Raw genomic sequence first — 20,377 nt, 5'->3', positions numbered from 1 at the left:
AGCCCTCTCGTGTATCAAATAAGGACAGAAACACCGGCCTCAGAGGGCAAGATGGAATGAGAGTGCAGATGGGAAGCGTCCGGTACAAGCTGGACACACGGTAGGTGCTCAAGCAGTGATATTTTGAGTCCTTATGAGGAAAGTCATTTGTCAAGGTCACAGAGGCAGAATTGAACTCACTCTCCTAACCACAAATTAAGTCCACCTGCCTTCGAACCACTTGCCCACACCAAGGAGGAAAGAGTTTTAGATTCGTCTCCACATGGGGTTATCATTGCTGGGTCCCCAGAAGCCTGTGCTGCCACGAATCCAAAAGAGGCAGGGCCTCACACGAGCCAACTTGAAGAATAATAAAACTTGCAGAGGTGACTGATGGGACCGGGGGGTCATTCTCCTGTTGAGCTAAACCTCAGCCTGTGTCCATGTCCTCTCAGCCTCGTGTCTGGGCATGTGCCCCTCACCCCTCAGAGTCCTGGCCAAAGGCTGAAAGAATCCATTCCTCCCCTGGGCAGGTCTCTGGGAAAGTTACTCCAGCTGCCAGGCCAGGCCATTCTGGGTAATGGATGGCGTCTCCTTAATGCTCTCTGGGAGACGGGCCCCTCTTTAATCTGCTGCAGTGTCATTAAGAGAGAAAACGTTTGCTCCATGGGGCTCCTGATGGTCTTTAGAAACTGCAAGTTAAACACCAACCAGGAAGGGCTGCTCCGGCCTTAACTCTCCCCTTCCCGGCACAGGCCCAGGCCTCAGGCCAATGGGGCCGCAGATCTCTGGCCTGGACTTTCAGGAGCCCTGGGGTCGGGTTTGCGGGCTCTTCTCAGCCTGGAGGTGAGTGGGTGGGCGTGAGGGCAGAGGGAGGCCAAAGGGAGAAGAGGATTCCTTGAGCCTCTCCACTCCGGTGTTTGTGTTTATAGACGGAGGACCCCCCAGACTGGCCAGAGAGCAGAGCACTGGGGGACCCACACTGGGGACTGGGTGACTGTGGGCCACTCCCTTAACCTCTCTGTGCTGGGTTCCTACGGGGGGCGGGGCGGGGGGCTGTGGGCCTCCCAGCTCGGCGCTTCTAGGGTCTGTTTCACGGCAAGTAGAGCCTGGTGGTCTTCTCCAAGAGGACTGACGTGTCCGTGTCCCTCGGGTCCCTGCACAGAAGCCTGCCCCCCACTGGGGAACATGTGACAGGTGGGGAGGCCAGCCCTGGGGACAGAGGAGAGCAGGTGACCTGGGTGGGCTGACAGAGGGGAGGAGCCCCCGTTGCCCAGCAACCCTGGGAGCCCAGCACTGTGCTGAGACTCCCCCCACCACACACACACACACACACACACACACTCCCCAGGGCCAGGCTCACAACACAAGACAGACAGGTCTCACCTTGACCCCTCACCTCCCACCTCCCTGCTTTTGCACCAGCAGTCTCCCCTCCTCCTATGCCTTCCCCTCCTCTATCCAAATCCCACACAGCCCAAGGCCTGCCTCCTCCAGGAAGTCTTCCAGCCAAACCCTCCTGGCTCCACCCAGCTGGCCCTCTGGTTGTTTCACTGCCCAACACAGTTTTAGATTTTGCGCTGTGAGGCCCAGACCCACGCATGAGCTCATCTCATTCTCTCTCCGGGTTAATCGATATTTATGGGGTGCTGGCTCGGAGCCAGGCACTGTGGGGGCCCCAGAGGGGATGAGAATAAACACCCACCGAGCACCTGCAGATGCCCCTGGGCCCGGTCAGCCCACGTGGGGTCCGGGCAGGCTCCTCGCCCTGTTGGAAGGATGAGGATCTGGGGCCCAGAGACAGGAGAGGTGGCTCAGGTCCCACAGTGAGTCAGTGGCGGTGACTCCAAGCCCCACCCCTGCCTGTGACCTGCCCGTCCCCCCCCCCAGAACTCCCTAACCCCCTGGGCTCAGGCAGGACTGCTCCTTTAGCCTGGGGCTGTCTGGTCACACGAGGGGGCTCAGTGGCCACAGCTCCACAGAGCAGGGGGCAGGACAGGGGCAGCAAGGCCTGGCCCTTGGTGACACGTGGGGCCCTTAGGTGACCCCTCAGGGATGTCAGGCCACCCTCAGTGGCCCACTCACCACCTCTTTCCTCCCCGCCTGGCCCCGGCTGTGCTCCCACCCGGACTCCCACCCCCTCCACCCCGCGCTCCCCAGACCGTCCCCAGGGCCCGGCTCTCCCTGAGGAGCCCCAGGGTGTGAGTTAGTCCACGTCCCTCTGGTTGCAGCCGCTCTTCTCCGGCCGCCCCTGCCCGCCCGACCCTCAGAGGCTGCTCGGGGAACAGAGGGCGCTGCTGGTGCGGGCCATGGGCGGGCGAGGCCGGGTGACAAGTCCCACCCCTTGGAGCTGGGAGCCACGTGTCCCCAGTGAGACGAGGCTGCGCGGTGGCCGCGCGGGGGGACACGAGGCCCTCCTGCATCCGACCCTGGCCGTGCGGCGCTCCCGGGGCACTGACGGAGGCCTCACCTGACACGGGGTGACCTGTGGACGCTGCTGGCTGCCCCCCAAACCTCACGGTCACAGTCGGCCTGGAGGGGAGCAGGAGAGGCTGAGACAGACAGGAAAGCGCACCCCGAGCTTCGACAGCCCGGGGAGCCCCCAGATCCACCAGAGCTCTCCCTGCTGGGGGCGGGAAACGGCCCGGGGAAGGCGCCAGGGGTCACTCGGCCAGTTGGCACCCAGGACTCTGCGCGGGCTCCGAGGGTCGCGGCGTCCCTGTGCCACGGTGTCAGGGCGAGTCCCCGGCTGCCAAGCTGTCGGTGACCGTCGCCGCAGGTGCGCCCCGACCCTCCATCCGAGCTGGCGCCCCTCCCGGGGACGCTCGGGTCCTCAGCGGGCGCCGGCGGGGACACGGGGCGAGAGGGCGGGAAGGCCACTCTTCTTGATTTGGTTTTCAGATCAGGGAACAAAAATTGTATTTATGCTCCTGGAGAGCAGCTGATTTTCCTGATCGCCCACCCGGCTGCACACGGCTCCACAGCGTCGGGTGGGGAGCGACTCCTTGTCCCTGAGACTGTGAACCGCAGAGACGAGGCCATCTGGGGCCGGGAACCCCCTGCCCCCCACAAGCCCTCCTGGCCTCCCTCCGGCCTCCTGTCCCTGCTTCTCTCCCGTCACTTGCTCTTCCCGGCACCGGGTCTCCGGTGTCTCTGCCTGCCCTGTCCCCACCGCCTCCTGGCGTGCCCCCCGGGGTGAGTCCTGCCTGTGCCCAGGGCCCCTCCCCGCGCCCCTTCTCTCTGCAGGAGCCGAGCTGGGGCCTTCCCCCCACATTCCCGAGGACGATGCTCACTGTGCTTGAAGAGGAGGGAGGAGACAGGCGGGACTCGCTCAGGTCACCTGCCCTGGCCGCTGGGGGCTGGCGGGCGGGGGACCCACAGTCGGCCTGGGCGCCCACAGAGGGCGGCCTGCGGGGTCAGGTGGGGGCTGCCGGCGGGGAGAACGGGGTGAGGGCAGTTCGAGGGCAGCCGGGCCCTCGGTGCTGGGGTGCAGGGGGCTGAAGGCCCGGCCGCCCCGTCCTCCTGGGGCCCAGGCTGGACGCCTCCACCCGCACGGGCCTGTGGCAAAGCTTCCCTGGCCCCAGACACTGCTCCTTCCCGGGGTCCGGCCCCAGCTCAGCACCTCCTCCCTTCCCTTGCTCCCTGCACCCCCACCCAGGGGCCTCTCCCCGACCTCTGTCCCTTGTCCCCACAGTCCCCACCTAGTCTAGAGCATCATCTTGTCTCCTCGGACACAGCACATCCAACTGGTGTCCTGCCCCCCCTTCCAGCGCCCAGTCCACAGCTCACGTGAACATGCCAGGCCCCCTCTCATGCGCCTTCCGTGGCTCCCCTGCTCTGAGGATGAAAATCCTCCAGTTCATGTGGTCATGTGAACTGCCGGGCCCCCGTGGGCCTGCTTCCTGGACCCCCCCAGCCGTCCCTCCCTACTCCTTGCCACACTCTGACCCCGCGGCCCCAGCTACATGCAGGTCTCCTCCCTCCTGGAGCAGACCTTCCAGGCCTTCCCCGCCTGACACCCGCCTCCTGCACAGCTTGGCTCAGCGGGCAGCACCACAGCTGGATGCCCAGAGCAGCCACTGTGCTCCAGGCTATGGACGGTGTATGATTATCTCATTTAATACTCCATCTACCCCGGGGAATATTATTATCCCCATTTTACAGAAGAGAACATTGAGGTTCGCAGACGTGAAGCTCCTGGCCGAGGTCACTAGGCTGGGAAGTGGTGGAGCTGGGATTAGAGCTCAGGTTATTTGTGTGATGTCAACCCTCCCCGCCCCACCCACCCCTCCCAGGTTTGGGGCCCCTCCTGCACACTCCTGTGTGTCCCCTGTACAAGCATCCGCCAGACTGTCTCTCCATCCCCTGCATTGGGCCTGGGCTATGAGCTCCCCACGGCCACCCTGGGGCACTCCTGCCTCTGATCCCCAGACCCTGCACAGGGCCAGGTATATGGTGGACACTTGGCTAGAAACAGTGCCCAAGGAGTGGGGGCCGCAGCCCTGCTGACTTCTGAGCCCCTCCCTCCCTCACTCTCCCCACCCACCACCCAACACCTCAGTAAGCAAAGCCTTTAAACCAAAAACAATTTTACAGTTCATTTGAGTTAATTTCAGCTGCTCTTTCTGGAAACCATCTTCCCCAAATTGTCTGCAGAGAAGCGCGGCCTCCCTGGCAGGCCCCCTCCCCACCTGGAATCACAGCCCAGAGGTGGGAGGCTGGAGCCCTCAGGAATTCAAGTCCGCACAAGGGATGTGCTGGATACTGGGGTGCATAGTCCTCGCCCTTGGGGAGCCCACTGGATAATGAGGAGCCCAACTTTAAACAAAACCACACAAATAGTGTTGAGCCATAATACGTCAGCTGAACAGAAGCCTAAAGATACCAACTGTACAACGCTGGCAACTGGGTAAACCTCTTGTGGCCTCCATTTTCTCATCCATACAATGGACACCCTACTTGTATGTTTTTCACGGGGCATAGCGAGGACCCAGCGAGATGCGTAAGACCCTCAGCCCAGCCCCGTGCACCCATGCTTTGCAGATGTTTACTCTCCGTGATGGGCTGCACCCCTTTGCAAGCGCTCCCATAACAAAATACTGCAGCCTGGGGGCTTAGGCAACAGCAGTTATTCTCTCTTAGTCTGGAGGCTAGCAGCCTGAGATCCAGATTCAACAGCACTGACTTCTTCTGTGGCCTCCCTCCTTGGCCTGTAAGTGGACATCTTCTCCTGCTGTCCTCATCTCTTCTTATGAGGACACGGTCATGCTGGAGTGGGGCCCGCCCACAGGACCTCATTTTAATTGAATTATTATCTCTTTAAGGATCCATCTCCAAATGCAGTCACATTCTGAGGTACGAGGGGCTAGAATGTCAATAAGATTTTGGAAGGAGAGGGACATTCAACCCATCACTGTACGTATCCAAGAGAAGTGAGTGAGGGCATCTAACCACAGATCACTTATATGTCCAAAGAAACTTTATAATGGTCTAAAAGCAAAACAAATTGAATGTCCATCTATGGGAGAATGATAAATTGTGGTCAACCAATAAAAATGGAACTACACGGCATTTTTTAAAAAATAACAAGATACGCACGCAAATCACCTACAAATATCACAGACATGGTCAGCAGAGAAAAAGAAATCAGACCAAAAAAAAAAAAAAACCCCACACTTCACGATCCCATTAATATGAACTCATCCATAGGCTAGAAGCCAGAATAACAATATCTCTTAGAGTTGGGGCAGTAAGTAGAAAGGGCAACAAAGACCCTCTCTGGGGTGCTATAAATGCACTACCTGTCGATCTGGGAGGTGGCAGGTGGCTGCAGAGATGCACACATACATCCATGCCCTTCCCCGACACACAGGTGCTCACCACCCTCTCGGCGCTTTGGCCATGCTTCTTGACTTGACTCCTTGACTTACCATAGAGATATCTCTACAGCTCCCACTGTGCAGCAAACCTCAAATTTAGTGATAAATAACAGCCATTTCTGTAACGCACACTTCTATGGGTTGTTTGTGCCATCAGTCAGGTCAAGGCTAGCTCGGCTTCTCTCTGAGGTTGACTCTCGTAGGCCTGTGGTTGGCTAGCCCCGCGGACGGCAGTGGAATGATCTAGGCTTCACTCAGAGAGCCGCAGATAGCAGCTATCAGCTGGGGGACCCCCACCGTCCTCCATCTGGGCTGTCACCCTCCCACAGGCTGGCTCAGGTTCATTCCCATGTGTCCAAGTACAGCAGGAAAAGAAAAGCCCCTCTGAGAAAGCTCTTGAAAAGAGTGTAATATAGTAACTGGCACATGGTAAGTGCTAAAATGTTCACTCTTAGGATTGTTCTTGTTTGTAAAACTTTTTTTTTTTTTTTTTTTACACAAGATGAAAAGGACCCAGGAGATTTCTATGGCCCTGCTGTCTGAGATACTTGTTATAGGACTTTAGGTAAACTGTGTATCCTACTAGCCCCATACCCATTCTATAAAATAAAGTTAATCCCCTTTTCCACATTAGATTTTATCGTTTTACCTAGAGAATGTGCTCCTAGATCTGTTGGCAAAGTAAATAAAATGATAATATAATGTGAAAAATAGACCAGGTGGCATTTAGGGTCCCTGTCAGGGTCCTTATGTGTTCTGGGTCTTGGATTCAAGACTCACAGACAGACAGAGCCAGGCATGGTGGTTAAATGAGAAGTGAGGACAACACAGGGCACAGGCTGGGAAAGAGTGGTCACAAGGAATGAACTGAGCACGCCACACCTTTTGGTCCTTATGGTCTTCCAGACACATGCTGGCCCGACTGTGCTCAGGCTCTGGCCCCTCTGAGCCCTGTGTATCAGGGCTCACCACCCTTACATGTCGCTTTGGCCATTCTGGCATTGTTTGAGCTTCTTGACCACAATCCTTCTCCCTCCGCCTTCTCACATGCTGTACTCTTTGCCAGGAATACACGGTATCACTCAGAGTCCTAGCATTCAATCAAAAACTGGCTGAAACCAGTTTAAACAAAATAAATTAAAAGGAGGATTAGTTGGCTCATTCACCTGACAAATCCAGGAGTGGAGAGCTTCAGGCATGGTTAGATCCAGCGACTCAAATGATATCATTTCAGAACATGGTCTTGCCATCTCTCCTGTTTTGACATCCTTCATAGTCTCTCCCCTTTAGGTGGGAAATGGATACTGATGGTGCCAGCCTCCTGTCCTATTGGCTACACACCCCTCTTTCCTGATTTAGCAAAGCCTCTGAGAAGATTCTCGTTGGCCTGAATTGAGTCAGGGGCTCATTCCTGAAGCAGCTGTAGCCAGGGGGTGACGTTAGCTGAGTGGCAGGAGCCAGGACTTGGTGGACTGAGAGTGAGCAGAAAGTGGTGTTCAAAGGCAAAAGGGGGACGGCCTTACAGAGCAGAGGGATGGATGTGGGGTAGGTACTCCTTCCACTGTACTCATTCCTGACCTCAGCATATGTGGCACTTCTTCAGAGAAGACTCCCTGCCCTTGGAATGGCAGAACCCACCGATCCTTTTCCTATACAGTTTAGCTCCTATTTACTCTCCCAGCTAACAGGCAGGGCTACCCATGCACTAAAGGAGTGCTAAGTATGTACTCAGTGCTTTAGATATACTAGTGAATGTAATTCTTCTTTTTATTAAAGAGTTTTATTTATTTATTTGACAGAGAGAGAGAGAGAGATCACAAGCAGAGGGAGCAGCAGGAAGAGAGAAAGGGAAAAGCAAACTTTGAGCACTAAGCGTGGAGCCTGATACTATGCTCCATCCCAGGACCCCAAGATCAGGACCTGAGCATGAGGCAGATGCTTAACTGACTGAGCCACTCAGGTGCCCCCTAGTGAATGTAATTTTTCTAATATCCCTGCAAGGTAAGTGTGGGGTTTTTTGAAGATTTTATTTATCTATTTGAGAGAGAGAGAGAGAGAGAGTATTAGCAGGGCGAGGGGCAGAGGGAGAGAAGCAGACTCTCTGCTGAGCACGGAGCCTGGCATGGGGCTCCATCTCATGAAGCTGAGATCACGACCTGAGCAGGAACCAAGAGTCGGCTGCGTAACTAATTGCTTGGCCAGCCAGGTGCCCCGAGGTAGATGTTTTTTAATCTCAACTTTACAGATGAGGAAAGTGAGGTCCCGTGAGGTTGAGTCCCAGGGGCACACAGCCAGGATGCAGCAAAGCTGGCATTCCCACCCAGGGCTACTTCTCAGTCCAAACTTTTCTCCAAACCACTATTCTCCTTCTGAAACATAGTCCCGTGGGTAATTGTTACTTCACACACATACACACACTTACCTAAACACAATCTAACACATGCTTACTGGTACCTTGAGACATGCGTACACACATGCAAATGCTGTCCCGTGCATGCATTCGCTGTCACAATGCTGCATGTGGCCGTGCACTCACACATACACACGTACATGTGCATGCACTCAGAGAAACACACACGATCATCCACATTCACTTTCGCTCACACACCTGCACATGCATGCAAGTATTCTTGTGCCCCTTCAAAAACACTCATGCATTCACGCACATACGCTTGCATGTGCATGCGCTCACACAAATATTCTCCTATCCTCACACACATATGCACACAGGTACTCATGCATAGCCAAGGCACATGTGTGCACACACTCTCACATACACTTACGGACTCACACACATTCGTATATCCGAACACACATGCACTCTTAGGAACACTCTCCTATCCCAACGTGCACACACCCATGCACAAACACATACGCCAAGTCACAGATGTGCACACACACAAGCACTCGCATGCCCAAATGTGAGTGAAGAGTGGCCGATGCCCACCTTCTGCAGTCTCCTGTGAGCCCCAAGGAGGCTGAACCCTGTCCACCCCATCCACCATGGGACACCAGCCCCCATCACAGTACATGGAGCAGGTCCTGGTATCCTCACTTATCCAAAATGACACTGCCCAACCCTGCCCTCCCTTCCAAGGGGCTGTGGAGAGTCAAATACAAAAAACAGCCCTGTCTCTCCTTCGACTTTCCTGGTTTACCCCTTCTTCCCTCTCCCTCACCAACTCCTCTTGTTCTGCCTCTATCCCATAATATCACCCCTACCCATCCCTCTCCACCTTTGGATGCTAATTAAATGATACCACAGAATGCATTTCATTTGCATTTGGTTCAAAAGGGCCACAGAGCAGCAGTGCGTGTTCATTAAACAGCTCTGTGTAGAGGGACGTAATGAAGCGGTTTTATTACAACCGTCATCTCAGCCCATCCTGGGAGGCAATTACGTATTCAACAGGAAGACGGAGAACCACAAACCTGAGTGCCTGGGCGGGAGGGGAGTGTGGAGGGGGGAGGGCCCCACTTGGGGCAGGAGGGCGGAGGGGAGGCTGGGCCAGGACTACCCTGCCACCAGGACTTTGAAGGGCAGTGATCCCTGTGGCTTGGACCAGAGCCGTGGCCGAGGTCCCTAACCTGGTTCTCCAGAGCTCCTGGAGGTGCTCGTCACGAGGGGCCCCGGAGTCTGCCCGTGTGCCAAGTGCTGTCTGTAGATGGAATAATTGGTACGGCACATAGCACAGCTCCAGCTTATTATGTGCATGTGCTGCCGTGATCCCAACCACAGAGGAAGCTCCCGAGAAGCCCTTCTGCATTCCTGGTGGCCCCCGTCTGCTGTGCATGTCCTCTGTCACTGGGATCTTCCTGTGACAGTGAGGGCAGTGAAGGAACAACAGCCGCTGCCCTCCCCGAGGACCTACTGTGTGCGGGTGTGCAGGGCATCAGGCCCAGTGACTGACCTGGGTGACCTCCCTGAAGCCTCACAACGTCTCTCAGCTGTAGGTAAGGTCAGGATCCCCATTTCATGGGTGAGGAAACCGAGGCTCAGAGAGCTGAGTGCCGTGTCCAGAGCCACCCAGCCAGGATATGGCACAGTGAGGATTCGGTCCTAGGTCCGCTGATACCACAGCCTCGGTGGGGGTCTCCTGCCCACTTACACGGACAGCTCACAGTGTGCAAGGGTCCTGATACTTGTATTAAGATTTTTAAAAATCCATCCTCACATTCCAAATATTCTGATGTTCATTAAGGGATTTCTGCGTGTCCAGCTCTATCCTAGAACTTTACACATATGATCTCATTTAATCCTCGCTGACCCTATGTGGAAAGCATTAGTATTGCCCCACCTTACAGATGAGAACACCGAGGCGTGGAAAGGTCCGGTCGCTTCCTCAAGGCACAGCCCTGGTACAGGCCAGGCGGGCACTGAATCTGGTGGTCGGGCTTCCAGGTCCACACCCGACCCAGCTCTATCCCTCCCAGAGCTGGGACAGGATTTCACCTATGCGCTCATTTCCTACGGCTGCTGGAACAAAGCACCACAAAGAGCTGCCCACACGATAGAAATTAGTTCTGGAGATCAGAAGGACAAACTGGATCTCAGTGGGCGACACTGAGAAAGTCTACAGGCCTCTGTTCCCCTCCGTCTCCCTGCCTTGCCCAGCTCCCAGAAGCTGCCTGTACTCCTTGGCTTGCAATGCCCGCTCCATCCTCAAAGCCAATTAAAGCAGATCGGATCTTACCCTCTTCGCGCAGCTCCGGCCCGCTTTTTGCCTCTTCTGTCCCTTTAGGGACCATTATGATTGCACTGGGCCCATCTGGACAATCCAGGCTAATCCCAGTAGTTTAAGGTCAGCTAATTAGCATCCTTCATTCCATTGACAACCTTAATTCCCCTTTGCTACAGAGTAATGCACAGTACCGCATCCACAAGCTCCGGGGATTAGGACACAGACACCCCTGGGATCATTGTTCGGCCTACCTCAGTGTATTGACAGCTGTCCTGGTGGAGGACCTACTATGTGTCATACACTTTGCGGGGGCTTTACTCCTCTTACTAAATGCTCACAACGACGAAGTGAGGGAAGGACTACCACTCCCACTTTACAGGTGAGGCTCAGGAGACAGAGACGCTGCTGGGACTTCTCAAGGGTCAGCCTAGGTCTCCAGTGGTCCTCTGGGGTCTGATAGATCTGATTGCAGAGCCCCCTCCTCCCAGCATTGTACCTAGAGAATGGATGATGGGGTTGTTTTTATTTCTAATCAGATTTGGGGATGCTGGAGATGACTTCAGGAGAGATTGGAGCTGGTTAGAGTCCCTGGGTCTAGTCACAATGCTTCCCACTCATCCTCAGCCTGGTGGTCAGGCTCCAGCCCCCACCCCAGCCCCATCAGACCCAGGTCAACCAAACTAACTAGGCCAGTGCCTCCCCAGACCCTCATTGCTTTATTAGAAATTAGATGCACAAAAGAATTCTGCTGACCCCTGGATTTGAGCAGAACTTTGGGTCCCTGAGGCTCCTTTCTCTACCAAGGACCTTTTCCAGAGGCAAGATTTGTTGACTCATTAGCAGGGAAGGAGCCACACTGCTAACAATCCCTAGGCTTATGAACCATCTGTGCCTGGCTCCCTGGCACACAGCCCAGTCAGTCCTGTCAATGGGGTCTCCTCGTTCTCTTTCCTGAGCTGCAGAGATGTGGATTGATGGGGTCTGCTCTCTCTGAAGGCAGTCAGGTGCAGGGGGACTTGGAGGAAATCTAGGGGGAGACCTGAAAGAGGTGATCTGGATAGGGAAAGGGAGACCTCAAATGGGCTACAGGGAAGAATTCAACTTTCCTGAGCACCTACTATGTGCCAGGCACTTATATACACCCCCTCACCCAAGCCTTATCACTTTGGGAAGCAGATGTTGTCACCAACCCTACTGTGTGATTATGCCCATCTTGTAGATGAGAAAATCAAGGCCCACACAAGTTAAATGACCTGCCCAAGGTCACACAGTGTGTCTGTGGTGGAGCAAGGACTCAAAGCCCTGTGACCCCTAAGTCTATCTTCTTCCCCCCAACCACACTGTCTATGCTCACTCTTCACCGCATGGGCCCCCCTCGGCTCCTCTGCCTCTGTTACCTCACCAAAGCCACCCGGCCACCTCCCAGGAGAGGGAAGCCTCCTAACTCCCAGCCTTCAGTGGGGACCGGCCATGAGATCCCTCCCGAGAAGCAAACATTTCCCGGCAGAGTAAATCATCAGCCGCCCTCCCTCCCAGCAAGTCTGTAAATCAAACCTCAGACCTGGACTTTGCAGCATCTGCTCTGGGAAGTGAGGCAGGAAGCAGAGGAGAGATGCAGGGAGAAGGGCAGAGCCCCGGTCAGGCCCTGGGGGCTTCTGGGATGGAGGGGAGGCGCACAGCACGGCCAGGGAGGGACCACTGCCCCCACCTGCACCCCCAGGGGGACGGGCCAGACTTCCTGGGGCCCCTGCCAGCCCCGCCATTCTGTGTGTCCCTGACCCCACGGCGGGGGCAGCGGGAGCAAAGGGTCTGGGCTCAGGGGTGAGGCTGGGCAGGGGGCTTAGAGTCAGCGGCGTCTCCGAGCTAAGCCCTGGGGGCGGGGTGGGTAGGCAGCGGGGGGGGGGGGGGGGTAGCCGCTGGCCCCAGAGCACAGGCTGGGGTCGGGGTGTCCGAAGGGCCCTGGGCCAGGGCAGCAGGAGGGAAGCCAGGGGGGCGCTCGGCCGGGCTGGGCTCCGGCTCTGCGGTGACCGGCCGCGTGACCTCGGGGAAGCCAGGTGGCCGCTCTGGGCCTCGGCTGCCCCCCCCACCCTCCGTGGCCACCCCCGCCCCGGGCGCCGGGCTGCGGCGAGGACTGCAGGAGGCCCAGGAGGGAAGGGCCCTCGGGGAGGTCCCTGCGCCCCCGGCCTCCGCCCCGGCCTCCTGGTGATTGGTCAGCCCTGGCGGCCCCGCCCCCGAGGGCCCAGCTGATTGGCGGAGGCGGAGCCTTTATGCAAAGCAGGCCGCTCCCTCCCCGCCCCCCCCCCAGGCCACCACCCCTGGGGCCTTCTCGGGCTGGCTGGTGGCCCCAGGAGTGGCCGCGCCCCGGTAAAGCACTGGCTTCGTTGTCTAAGTGCAGGACCCCTCTGCTGTGTCTCCCCGGGACCCCTGCTGCTCCCTCCCCGCCCCCACGACCCCCCTCCTATCCTGACCTCCTCACCAGCCTGTGACCTTGGGCAAGTCCCTCATGTCAGGAGCTGGCCCGGAAAGTGTCTCTGGGTGGCCAAGAGCCGGGGCCATGCAGAGTGGGTGGGGGCACACCCACGTCACAGGGTGGGTCATGGGCAGAGCCCGGGCCAGGCTGGCAGCAGAGCCCACAGGTGACTCACCCCTGCCACGGGAGCCACGGGAGCCACGGGTGGATTTCCAGACCCACAACCCAGGGAGGACGGTCCTTAGGGCAGGGACATCCAGGTCCCATGGCAAGCATCAGCCCAGGGTGGAGGCCGAGAGGCCTGGGTCCCCTTGTCTCCTCGGGCTCAGACATGGGCTCCCAGGCCATATAGGTGAGGGCTGTCCGGTCATGTGCGTCCCCCTGGAGGAGTAGTCTAGTCCTTGATTTCCCCTTTCTGAGCTTGCTGTCCTCTCCTGCCCGTTCCAGAACATCCCGCAGAATCCCCCTGGGACAGGATGGGAGCCGGGAGGTGCAGAGCTGGGTCTCATTACCAGAACACTCTGCCCACTCACCATCCCCAGTGGGCTGCACGGGCAGTGCCTTCCCCCACCCCCCGCAGCTGATAACAGAATTTTTAATTAATATAATTATCACCTGAAAAATTGGGTCCTGCCACAGATAATTAAAATGAGATTTGGCTCCTCCTTGCCCATCTCTGCTCTCAGCTTTAAATCTGATGGTGAATTTAAAGCACACCTGGAAACGAGGGTGACTGAGAGGGCCGTTCTCGCAGAAGGGAGGCTGTGTGGTGAACCGAGGATGCAGACACGTACCTGAGGGTGAGAGGCGCACGCGCGTAGGCATGTGCGCACGTGAGGGTTCAGGCTTGTGCATGAGGGCACGTGTACCTGTGTGCCTCTGCGAGCAGGCACATGTGCACATGGGCAATGATTGGGGTGAAGGGGGCGGCAGGGCCTAATCCGAGGGCCCAGGACGTGGGTTGGGTGACAAGTGTAAGGTGGAGGGGTGCAGGTGCAGGTCTGCCCCTGGAGACCAGCAGGTTCCCTACTTTCTGGCTGTCAATTTCCCCTCTCCGAGCCTCTTTTTGCTCATCTGCGAACAAGGCACACAGTTCCTCTCGCACAGGACCATTAGCTGTCAGAACTGGGTGCAATGGGCTGTGAGCTCAGCATCTCAGGGCGAGTGTTCAGGGAGGGTGAGTTATTAGAATTTTAGGCAGGATGTAGGGTCAGTGTGGTGACGGCACAGGTGACAGGGCAGGACCATAGATGGCGAGGACTCAGGTGCTGAGGTCCAGGTGACAAGGTCCAGCCTTTAGGCCTCTGGTACGTGGCTTGACTGGAGACCTGCTGTCCTCTGCAGAGACCTGCCCATGCCCTAGGGGGTGGGCAGGCAGTCCCCATCTTACCCCAGTGTTGCCATCATGGGACCAACTGTGTGGAGTGGAAATTCACTGGGAAGCACCCACAGAGCTCAGTACCTGGGTCCCAAGTAACTGAGTCAGTCCTAAGCCAGCTATAGAGTCACCCTCTTGTGCAGCAGGTGGGCAGTGAGGGAGCCCCTCCTGAGGCCTCAGGGACCCTCTGTGCCAGGACCAGGCCAGTCTCTTCTCCCACCTGTAGTGTCTCCTTGCAGGAGATTAGGACCCCAAAAAAGGGACCATCAGGCCCCAGGTCCAGGGGAATAGGACAGCATAGTCATTCCCAAGCACCTAATGTGCGCTAAGTACCTGTGCCTGCCTGGGCTCCCATCCTCCAAACAAGCTGCCACTGCCCCTACTTAACAGAGAAGGAAACTGAGGCTCAGAGCAGCTGAGTGACAGGCCCAGGACCACAAGCCCCTGAGTGGTGGGACGGGAACATGAGCCTGGGTCTGTCAGAGAATAGCGGCCCGCTCATCTCCCAGGACCCCGCAACTGACCACTCCCTCGGGGTCCTGGGGTGAACCCCCTCCTGCTAAAGAGTTGGGGTGGTGGAGAGATTGTGAGAAGGTCAGGAACTCCCTCCCTGACCTTCACAGGCTGCCCACCTTGGGTTCCAGCCAGCAGTGGGAAGACTGGAGAGGGAACTCCCAGGAGGAGACTTGCCCACAGGCCCACACTAAAGTGTCCGCAGGCTCATGGGGAAGTCAGGGCTTGTCCTGAGGAGACGCTAGTCTGCTAGAGGAGACAGTCCTGCCTTTAGAAAGCTGCAGTCTGTTGGGGTAGGGGAGGCTCCTAGTCCTCACTGGGGTCACAAGCCCTCTGGGAGGTACCAGGAATTCCTGAGGGGACCCAGGTCCCTGCAGACTCACAGAGGCATGAGCTCATGTTGTCCTAACAGAGACCATCCATGAGGTGGCCCCTCTCATAGGTGGACACCCCACTTCCCTGGACTCTGGGTTTGAAGCACAGGGGTACACTTCCAGTGGAAAGGAAACCCTCCCAGGTGCTGGACCTAAAACAGAGCTCCCCCCAAGGATACGGGCCCCAGCAGTATCCTCCCCTGGCTCCGGGGAAGGAAGAGGGAGCCTAGACCCAGCCCTACTGTGCCCCGGCATCCTGCATCATCATGGATGGGCCCCTGACCCTCTCCAGGCCCATCTTCTCACCTGCTACCTGGGCTGGGCTGATGACACCAGATGCTGCCCCCACCTTCACACTGGAATCTCTCACTTCTCCTCATTTCTCATCTCACATCTCCTTGTCCCCAACCCTCTGACTCCATCTCCCCCGGTTCCTGATCCTGCAATTGTGGGAGATCACAGATTGGTTAATTTCTTGGGCCCGTAAATCGCCCAAGGGGGAGGCCAGGTGGGCGGCCCCGCTTCCACTCCATCACCCACCCTAATGCATCGTCTGACACTTTCAATTTATTTTTCAATTCCTTTACCATCAGAAATGACGATTAAATTTCCAGCATAAATACCGCTTTACCAAACTGAATTAATCACGGGTGAGTGAGGAGGGGCAGACAGGCCCCAGCAGCCATCAGAGCATCTCAGACATTAACCCTTCTGTCCTCACGGTGACCCCGCAGGGAGGGCACAGGCCCTGGGGGCCTCCCCGGGGGCTGCCATTCAGAACCTCACTGGGATCACCTGACCCGGGCCCCCGGCCCTCTTGCAGCCGGTCTCCTGTGGGGAGTCTGGGAGAAGAGTCTTGCCCAAGGTCACCTTCCCCAGCAGCGCAGAGTCAGGGGACACCCGCCCCACATCCCCAGACGGGCTCCTTCCTGACCTACCTCCAGCTGGACCACCTGAGAGAGGGCACGGTGTGGGGGAGATCCAGGGTTTGGGATTATCCAGGCCACCTGTGGGGCCCGGGCTCCTGCGGGTGTGAGGGTGGGGACCCCAGAGAATCGCAGAACCTGGGCTGATAGGAGTCGCGGAGGGACAGGGGCGGGGCAGCCTGTGAGGCCCTCACCCACCCCTTCACCACCGCCCCCTCCACCACGGTGATACCAGCCCAACCTACAGCTGCACCTGACATCCCGGTCCTCCACCTCCCCGACCCCGACCACCGCCTCCTCACCGGCCTCCCCACTCGCACACTCGCGCCCAATCATTCCCCATCCACCGGCAGAGTCCTGCTCTCAAAGTGCACGTGATGCCTGTCCTTTCCTGACTCAGAGCCCTCCCGCCTCCCTCTGCCCTGAGATCAGGTCCCTGCCCCCTGTGGCCACCAGGACCTGGTGACCGGCTCTGACCCCCTTCCTGGTGGGGCTGATGCCTCCTCCTGCTTCAGGTCTTTTCTGTTTAAACTCCCTCCTCACAGGACCTTCTCTGACCACCATCCCCCATTCTAAATTAGTTTCTCCCTCCTCAGTTTCTCCCTCAAACTGTTTCCCTCTCCCTCAGAGCACTTATCACAGGTGCAATTACACACGAGTTTGCGGGTTTGCTTCATAGACTCCTTGGCGGAAGGGTTTTACCTGATGGGCTCTATCCTGTAGCCCCCAGATGGGGCATGGAACATAGTGGGTGCTCAGTGCAGACTTCGGAATGAATGGGGGGGAGGGAGGGAGGGAGGGAGGGAGGAGGGGAGGAAGGACCCGTCCTGTGCCCACCGTGTGCCAGGCTGAGGCCGGGCCCTGGAGCCAGAGGTGCAAAGTGGACACGGCCTCAGCTGGCTGGGCTCCAAGGCACAGTAGGAGTTTGCCTGGCCCTGAAGACGAGTGGACACGCTGGGACTCTAGAAGCCCACCTATCTCCAGATGGCCTCTTCCCGGCCACCATGAGAAGAAGCTGTTGCCCTTTTGACAATGCTTAATTTAGTGGTTCAGTTCAACGGCTGTTACTTCGAATAGGTCAGAGCCCCAGGCTCAGGGTTAGCCCAACCTGGGCTGAATCCTGATTCTGCTCTTGACACTGTGTGACCCTGGGCGGGTCCCTCCACTCTGAGCCTCAGCATCCTGTCTGTGAATAGATGACCACTGATTAGTGCTCAAAGTCCTATTCACCACGAGGGAGGTTATGTCTCCCCTCAGGGTGTGGGGAACACACCCAGGCACAGCCAGCCAGCTGGGAACCCCGGACAGAGCAAAGGTATTGGAAGGGTGACACAGAGTAAGGGCTCCAGGAGACAGCCCAAGGACAGGTCAGGGAAGGCTTCCTGGAGGAGGCAGCTCACATGACTCGGTATGTGTACATGTGTGTATCTCCTCCTCCTATTCTCCGTCCCTCCAAGAGCTGCTCTTCTCATTTCCTCACCACCGTCTCTCTCTGCCCCGACAGGAGGCCTGAGGGACACAACCCGGTTACAGGAATGCGTCTCTGCCCCCTGCAAGCAGATCCATGGCCCCCTCTCAGTGCCGCCCCCCCCCCACCTCACACACACCTCCCAGAACTGCTTCCCTCCAATTTGGCAGCTCACGGGGCCAGATGCCTGCTGCTGCATCTCTCCAGACACACGCGCATGCACACACACACACATGCACACACGCACACACATGCACACATGCCCAGCCCAGTGCAGGCAGCTGGCCAGTGAGGAGGAGAAACCGGAGCTGTGGATTTACAGAGGCCCCTCCAGGGGTGAGAGTGGGCTCTTCGCTGCAGCCCAGAAAGCAGCACAGGCCCCTGCCGGGACATGCCTCATTTCCTCCCTGCCTGCTGGGTGGGTCGGCAGGAGGCTGGCTGTCCAGATGCTCCTCCCCAGCCCCCTCTTGGCCCGGCTAAGTGGGTTAGTCCCTGTGCCTGTCTGAGCCTTCCTTTCCTCATCTGTAAAATGGGCTCGGCAGTGATCTTCCTGAGAGCTGAGACCAAATGAAGAATAAAAACGGCACAGTGGACACACAGGATTGGCAAACTGTAGGGTGCTGTGCCCGCAAGACAGCACTGAGGTGTCGGAGGGGTGGGAGCTGAGAGACCCAGCTCCAAGCGCAGCTCTGTCACTCAGCTCCTGGGTCAGGTCCTAATTCACCAACCCATTCTACAGATCTTTACCAAGCCCCTACAGTGTGCCGTGCCTCATACAAGGGGCAAGGATGCCATGGTGAGCAAAGCCAGACCCTGGCCCTCAGTGTCCTCCTCTGTGAAATGGGGGGATTTCCTGGATGGTCCAGGGGTCTCTCCAGCCAGCCCAGAGCCTTCCATCGACTCCCTGAGCCCAGGCTTAGGGCACAGCCTGGGCTGACAAATGTCTGGGCAGTGAATTGAGAAGACGCAGGTCGAGGAGGGGTGGTGGTTCCCACGCAGGTTCACCCCCAGACAAATAAGAGTTTCCAGAGAAGGTGAAGCACATTCCCCACCCCACCCCTTCTGTTCAGCCCAGCGACCTCCTGGTCTGTGGCTGCCCCCAGCGGGGGAGGAGCCCAGGGACCTGCCAGGACTCAGAGCTTGACCCCATGGCTGACTGGGGAGCTCCCTTACCCCTCCGGGTCCAGACAGGAAAGCAGGACAGTGAGGAAGGCAGCTTGCAAATTGGTGGCAATTAGTTCTTATTCATGTGTATGCTTCTGATGAAGGCCCTTAAAATAATAATCATAATAATAACCAGTGCGGGGGCATCTACTGTGTGTCGGCGCCAGCTGGACACTTGCAGGTGAGACTTTGCTTCACGCCCAACCTCTCCTTGCTCAATGCTGCTCTTTTCACAGATGAGAAGCCCGAGATGCAGAGAGAGATGGGGCTGGTCCAGGGTCACCCCCATGAGCGCCCTCTACTCCCCCAGGGACATCGCTACACTGCGGGGGATGATTTAATTCACACCTGCCCTCCCCACTGGTTCTCGACCCGCAGGTGGCCAGTGACCAGGTCTGCTTCACTGCCCACAACACCCCAGCGCCCAGCAGGAGCTCAATAAAATTTGTGAGAGAGGGGTAGGAAGAGATCTCTTAGGGAAACAGAGTCTCCCAGAGGAATTATCCCCCCCACATCATCCTGCCCCCCTAGCGGCTACCTCTCACTCTCCATCTGCCCACATCTGGTGCTGCTGAGTGGCTGACACGGAAGGAGTTAATGGGCCACGTCCCCGGATGGATTCCCAGGGCCTGCCAGGTGAGCTGAGCGGGCGTTTACACAGGAACAGGCCCAGGGAGGGGAGGTCACAGGCCCAAGGTAGAGCTGGGACCTGCGTCCCCTCCTGTGAGTCCTGGGGCATCCTTCATCCTCCCCCCACCCAGCACTGCAGGTGGTTGAACATGGCTCAGATTTTGGGGTCCCTGAATATGTCCCTGCCCTCCCCGCCACCCTGCAGGTGCTCCAACCGTCACCCAGTCCACATGCTAAGTGAAGGTCCCACCAGAAGACAGAAACCACATAGGAATATAAACGGGAAAGTTTAACACAAAGAATTTGAACTGCGACAGTGGGTCAGGATAACACGTGATTAGCTAGTATGACGTGAACACGATAGGATCCCAAAACGCAAACACGAGGGGCAGTCGTTAGCTCAGGCTGAGAGAGGGCACCCAAGGAAGAGCCCCCAAGGCTGGGATCTAGACCCGGACAGAGGGGGCTCACTTGTGGCTCACTGAGTGGCAGGGAAGTCACTGTGATGCCATGCACGTGGAACTTGCTGGAAAGCCTGCCCTCCAGATATTGCCAGAAATCCACTCTTTAGTGGATGCCATGGAAAGCAGTTTCTAGGGAGGTGACTCTGGATGCCCCTGCTTTGAAATCACCTCAGGGGGTTGCTGGGAGAAGCAGCTGGCTGCTGGGTGCTGCCGGCTCCTGTGCATACAGGGTTCGGGTCCTGGAGAAGCCCCCTGCACTTCAACCTGGGTGAAGCTTATATGCCACAGCGAGTGCTGGAGAAACCACACGTGTCACTGGGGCTGACTGTTGCCAAAACATCCTTGCACCCTATGGGCCCTGGGCCCTGGGGAAGCCAGTGCTGTTGAAATAGCTCCTGAGCAAGGGGGTTCAGGGGAACCCGGCAGCGGGGTCTGTCCACTGCCCCCTAC

The 20,377-nt window shown here is 57.5% G+C and overlaps 1 long non-coding RNA gene across 1 annotated transcript; it reads left to right on the top strand.

The window, feature by feature from the left end:
* The first annotated feature begins 11,979 nt into the window (after positions 1 to 11,979).
* LOC140633043 (uncharacterized) lies at positions 11,980 to 19,283 on the top strand. The gene is made up of 3 exons (XR_012030686.1): positions 11,980 to 12,177; positions 13,697 to 13,810; positions 19,070 to 19,283. It is a non-coding gene; the product is annotated as an uncharacterized lncRNA (long non-coding RNA).
* Positions 19,284 to 20,377: the final 1,094 nt, after the last annotated feature.

The sequence above is a fragment of the Canis lupus genome, chromosome 5 (genome assembly GCF_048164855.1).
Source record: "Canis lupus baileyi chromosome 5, mCanLup2.hap1, whole genome shotgun sequence".
Taxonomy (NCBI): domain Eukaryota; kingdom Metazoa; phylum Chordata; class Mammalia; order Carnivora; family Canidae; genus Canis; species Canis lupus.
The sequence above is the reverse complement of the archived record's forward strand: the minus strand, read 5'-3'. Positions and strand labels throughout refer to the sequence as shown.